Here is a 6,385-nt window from a genome sequence, read left to right as displayed (position 1 = left end):
CCATATGACTTACCTCTACTGAAAATGAAACACTACAATATATTAGAACCTGCAATTAATTTTATGAAAAGCTTTTTATCTGTCCGGAAGCAATATGTTAAAGTAGGTAATGTTTGTAGCAATTTTTTTTAGGACCGGTATTTTTCAACATCTTCATAAATGACATTTTCAATTTTGTTGATAAAAGCCAGTTATATAATTATGCTGACGATAACTCTCTATCTTATCTTACGCCAGTAATTCAATAAGTGATTTGGTTGAAAATGATAGCATTTCCTTAATAGACTGGTTCTCAAAAATCAAATTAAAGCCAAATCCTGAAAAGTTCCAGTCAATAGCCCTAGGTCATAAAACATATCAACACAACCTTAAGTTCAATTTCCACTACATCAGCATAGAGTGTGAAGACGAAGTAAAACTCGTAGGTGTAAATTTAGATTTTTTACTAAACTTCAATTCCCATGTCACTAGTATATGTAGGAAAGCATCGAGGCAATTGACCTTACGACAGCGGCTACTTAGCCACGCCCCCCCGATATCAAGGGAGAGCACTCTATCTATGTCCGTCAAACAAACACGGAAGCAATGGCGTCTCGCGTAGGTTCGCTCTCCGATATTCCAGACGATTTTGGGCCAAGTTACCTTAAATGTGATATTTCACTACGAAAAAAACAGAAGGCGAAGGGACATCGAAAAGCTTAATATATATTTAGAGGACGCCGATATCTTGCGTTTACGGCGTGAAGTATATCCCAGTCAGAGGAAATCGGATAGCCGCCATGTTGTCAACATTGACATCGAAACAAAAAAAAGGCGTGTGTCTGACGCATACTGCAAATGCAAACAGGGGTAAGTTTAACTCTAACATCGGTATTTCTTAGAGTAATGTTGAAAGAAAGACTAAATGATCATACAATGATGAATGGTGGAACCCGATGTCAGACCGAATGTTTTCATAGCATTCCTTCAAGTGAAATACGATCATGTATTTTTTGAGTGATGACTGTCTGCAACATTTGCAATGCTACAAATTCACATACTTTGTTTCTCGTTTTAACAGAAGTTGTGGAACATGTTCTCATACACTGGCTGTTATCATGGTCATAGAGCAGTGGAAGATTGCTGGTTACAAGGAAGTCCCCTCGTTGTTGTCTTCAACGACTCTGCCACAAGAGTGGGACAAGCCTAGGAGACCCAAAATAAGACCAGAGCCCGTATCACACATGATTTTTGCCAGTCCTGGAAATGTCAACCGAAAGAGAAAGCCAGTTATGGCAAATTTCACAGACAATAGGTAGGACTTGAGTTGTTTGAAGTTTCTAATGACATTTTGGATAACGTTGCTATTCGTAACTTTAAGTCTGAACGTCAAAACGTTATTATTTACTAAAATGATGAGTTTCAAGCTCAAAGTTTAAAGGGTCTGTACACCAAATTGGCACCAAAAAAGTTTTTATTTGTAATGAATCTAAGGACATAGTATGGGTTACGCTTTGGTATCATAATTGTAAAAAAGTACCAAATGTAAAACAGAATTGTGTAAGAGAATGGGTTCAAACATGTGTCGCCAAAATTGCAGCTGAGCGCTGTAACCACTGAGCTACGAAGGATTACTGTAAACAAGTGGTTTATTTAGCTGCATACCTAACTTGGTAATATCACATGATAACATTGACTAGCCAATTCTTTTATTGCAAGTTGGTCATCTGGTGCACAGTTGCTTTAAATAATAAGAAGAACAGACTTTCATCAATATATTTAATCACATAGCTTTAAGTATTTCCAAAAAATACAACAATCACAAGTATCCAGTATGGGCATTTTCTTGTCAATGATTTATATTTTATTGATTTATTCATTTATGTACAGAGGCTGAGCACACATTAAATGCAGTAGCAGAATAAAAATAATTGACAAAAACTGATTTATATTAAAAATGGCATCATTTATTATTTCAGGAAAGTGCAGTTAACGAATGACCACCTCGCCCATTTGAAATCCCTTTCGACAAGTCCAATTTCATATCTTGTGGAAGAAATCAACAGTGAATCAACCTTTGTCCATACACCTTTTGGCCAACAAGTTGTTGGAATTGGTCTTAATTGGAGTTAATCAGCATTTTTTTACCAATTTAATCTTTAATAAAAAATCCCATGAAATTTGTGAGAAAGCAACACACAAACCATATTTGATTTACTGTACTGAACAAGCTTAAGTGTATTCTATTAGCTAGGATCTTGAAATTCTTCACTCTTGCAATTGCACGTTCAACATGAACTCTATGTCTTGCAATTTTTTCTGTCATGTTTATCTCAGATGCACTCATTTGTGATCCACTGTGGGCAAATGGTGGAATGTTCAATTTCAACCCTAATTCCTCCAATTCTTCATTGATTTTGAATCCCTTGTCCACCATGACACCATCCCCTCTGTGAATTTTCCCACAATCCATGAGCAACTTCAATTGCTGTAGAAAGCCACTTTGGTTGGTGATTTCTTTGTCAGACATGGATCCAGCAAACAGCATAGAAGCAAAGATGATAGAACCTCTGGGAACAATTCCGACGAGCCCTTTCAGAGTATTACATGACTTATAGTCTGAGTAGCACTGACTTTGCCTTGTCAAAGAACTTGGCTTTTGAATTTTAATTTCGGTTCCATCAATTATGACTAGTGTAGTTGGAAATTCATCACGATACTTTGGTGGCATGTGAGATATTATAATGTCACGGTGAGGCCATATTGGTACTGATCCACACCGAAAAAACAAATATTGGATCCAATTGTTGAAAATAGCACTCGCATCTTGCTAAGAAATGCTAAAGAGCCGTCCTAGATGCTGAAAATCAAAGTTTTGTCTGAGCTTCATTAGCACCATTAGCAACTGGTCTTCCATTGAAAAATTTTCAACACAGCTGAGTTTTTTTGAAAAATTAAAAGGCTTTTCAACTGGCACTAAAAACTGAAAAAAGGATTCAAATTGTTCTTTTTTCAATCCAGTGTACTATTGAAATTTATCTTTCTTTGTATTTTGCCTCAGACATTCAGCACTTAATACTTTGTTGCTGCTTGAGCTTTCCTTTTGACGTGGTTGTTGGCTTCGAAGAATGTTTTCATTTTCAAGTATAAGTTTGGCAATTTGTTGTTTGAGTTTTTCATTCTCTGCAGCTAGAACCAGCATATCTAGACCGCTTTCATCTGAAAGTAAAGAACATGTTTGTTAACAAATGATTTTTAATAAAGTCTATTTTTGATTTCAGGCCAATCTCATGGAATCACTTTATGAGCCAAGGAAAGAAGTAGGATGCGGGGATACAGCAATGCCTGTTGATTTCCAGCTCAGCGTAGAAAGCAGCAAGAAGCTGGCTGAAAACTGTAACCACTGGCAGGACCTGTCCATCCCAATTGACAAAAGCAGGGAAATTGAGCAAAGGATAAGATCACAAGCAGGCTCAAGCGAATGGTTCGATGAAAGACGCCCTAGATTGACAGCGTCAAAGTTTGGCCCGATAATGACCCGAAAGAAAAGTGTGAATGAATCGTTCCGTAGAAATACATTTTTTCAAGAACAGTTTGTATCGAAACCGACCACCTATGGACTACTTAATGAAAAGACGGCTAAGGTTATGTATGTTAAACAAACAGGGAACCATCTTCATGATGTTGGTCTAGTCATTAACCCAAAATATCCCTTTTTGGGTGCATCGCCTGATGCTGTTGTGTGTGATGATGGTTTGGTGGGGCTGCTAGAAGTCAAAAGCCCCTACTCCGCTAGAAAATATACGCTTCAAGAATCCGTAAATCACAACATCAAGGACTTTTGCTTTAAACGGCATGGAGACAATATTGTCTTAGATGAAACGCATAAGCATTTCTTTCAAGTGCAAGGACAACTATTAGTAACTGGATTTCATTTCTGTGATTTCGTGGTTTACTTTCAGGATGGTATTTTTGTACAGCGAATACAGCCAGACCTTAATATAATGGAGAGTTTGCTCAACAGACTATGTGACTTTTATGTTCAGCACTTTAAACCCTACTATAATCAATGTAAATAAATTGATCAGTATTTTTGTAAACCACAGGAGGCGGAAACTTATTACTCTCATTTTTTTCTTGGCCTATACAGAATGTATATTTAGTTCTATAGAGAAAAATAGCTTATACGGCTGAAATATTATTTAATATATATATATACTTTATACACTGTACAGGCTTGTGAAAATAAAAACAATGTGTTTCTGTCACCTGTGATGTAAATAGTGTATTAACAAACCATAGTCAATGATGGCAGGCGTATTGGTTTCTTCATTTTCATCTGGAGATATTCCTTGTAGTTGTTCTTCATGACAAGTTGGTGGGTTCTTGGAAAGATTTACCTCTGTGGTGTTAGCTTCAGGTCTGAAGTATAACAGCAGTTGTTCCATATTCAGTTTTATTGGGTTGAATTCACATGAATTATATAACTATTTTGCAAATATTTAAAACTTTAAAGCTGCAATCTCACGGATTAATGTTTTGACAACTTTTCATTTTTTGGGTCTCGGAATGAGCCAATCTTTGCAAACATCCATGGAAACCAGTTAAATAAGACTGCTGACAAAACATAAGATCACAGATTTTTATATTTAAGTTCCAAAACTGTTGTTTAATGTTTGAAAACGATATATCTGTGAGAGTGCAGCTTTAACATTATTATTTATTGTGTGATTATGTCTACTTATTTGTCTCTATTTTGCAAATGAAGTATACTTGTATAGTAAGTATTTTTTCACCGTTAAAGCTGCACTTTTACAGATTAATGGTTTTGACAGCTGACAAATGATCCGATTATATTTGTCATGTTTTTGTTTTAAGTTTACTTGTCAAAAGAGACAATCTATGAGAGTGCAAATTTAAGAATATTGGTAATCGGCATTTTCATGTGATGCAGTAACTTTAAGAACACAGGTGTTCGTTATTTTCATGTGCTCCAGAAGCTGAATATGGTATTAACTTTCATTAAATATTGTAGATTTATGTAAAGAAATTACTTTGAAAGCATATATACATGTTCGACTTGTTCTTTATTAGTTTCTTTACAGCTTCGGTTTGGCAGAATCATGTCATAATGAAAATCATCATTGATAAAATGCACAGTGAAATAAATTGATTTACACAGTTAATAATACCTAAATGATTCAGACAGTACTGTTCCTGATTTTTTCTTTGGTGGCTGAGATGTTGATCTGATTTTTGGTGGAGGTCTAGCTGGTGTGAGCTGGTCAAATACAGTAGCTGCTTGAGGGTCAGGGTTTTCTTGACTGGGTTTCCCGTCCACAAAGTGCTGATATAAAAAAAAAATCTATGAAAATGTGTCGAAATGACCGCCACAATAAGCATTATTTACATAGTAACCATAAAAGTGGATGAGATTCGGAAGCATGCGATGGTTCGGACAAAAATATCGTTGTACAAAATTTCCCGATTTACTTTGAAAGCAAAACAGTTTATAATCATATATAACGGTATCAACTTAAACACCTCTTTCTTGAATGAAATCAATCATGTCCATGTTAAACCTGATATTAAATGGCCATTTATGCCGATTTGACAACACAAGCGAAAGCATACATGTACGATGTTTACAGTTTAAAAATAGTAACACTAATTTTCGTCACGGACAGACAATATTAGTACTAAATAAAATTTAGGCGGATTGATTTGCCCCCTTTATAAGCAAATAATTGCGAACATACTTTTGTACAGACGTATAGATGTTTTGCTATTGAACGATCTTTTAAAATTTCGAAGTTCAGCTGTTGGTGAGGTCTTCCACAGAGTCTGATCCAGGGCTTGCATTTTTCTACATTACTTGCTGGTTTCGGAAACGGAACAAATTGCACACCATCTTTAAGTCGGTCTGGTTACCTTGTATCCGAATTACATGTGTCATAACAACACCTTTTTACCATGGTACTTAAAAAAGTGAGAACATGCCAGCGCTTGTATATGACGGACTCTGGTCAGTTTGACGGACAAAATGGCGGATAGCAACACGGCTTATCAGCGCTGTATTCTGATTGGCTGATAAGACCTGTCAATCAAACCCTGTCGTAAGGTCAATTGAATGTCCTAAAAATAATAGGTAAATATACAAACAGACTGGGCAAATTAACAATAAACCATTCCTTTATTATGTCACATTTTAATTACTGTCCACTAACATTGCACTTTACAAGTGAAACAAATACTATGAAAGTTGAAAAATCCAAGAGATAGCACTGAGATTCATATGAAGATAATGACAGTAGCTATGAGAAACATCTACTCAAATCAGGTCGAGCCTCTTTAAAAATCAGGCGCATTTGATCAATTGCACTAGAAACCTTCAAAATACTAAATA

General features: G+C 35.8%; 1 pseudogene; it reads left to right on the top strand.

Moving 5' to 3' along the window:
- Positions 1-585: 585 nt before the first annotated feature.
- LOC128244572 (uncharacterized) lies at positions 586-4,058 on the top strand (annotated as a pseudogene).
- Positions 4,059-6,385: the final 2,327 nt, after the last annotated feature.

Source organism: Mya arenaria, chromosome 8, assembly GCF_026914265.1.
Source record: "Mya arenaria isolate MELC-2E11 chromosome 8, ASM2691426v1".
NCBI lineage: Eukaryota > Metazoa > Mollusca > Bivalvia > Myida > Myidae > Mya > Mya arenaria.
Note: the sequence above shows the minus strand (reverse complement) of the source record. Positions and strands in the feature narration are given on the sequence as shown.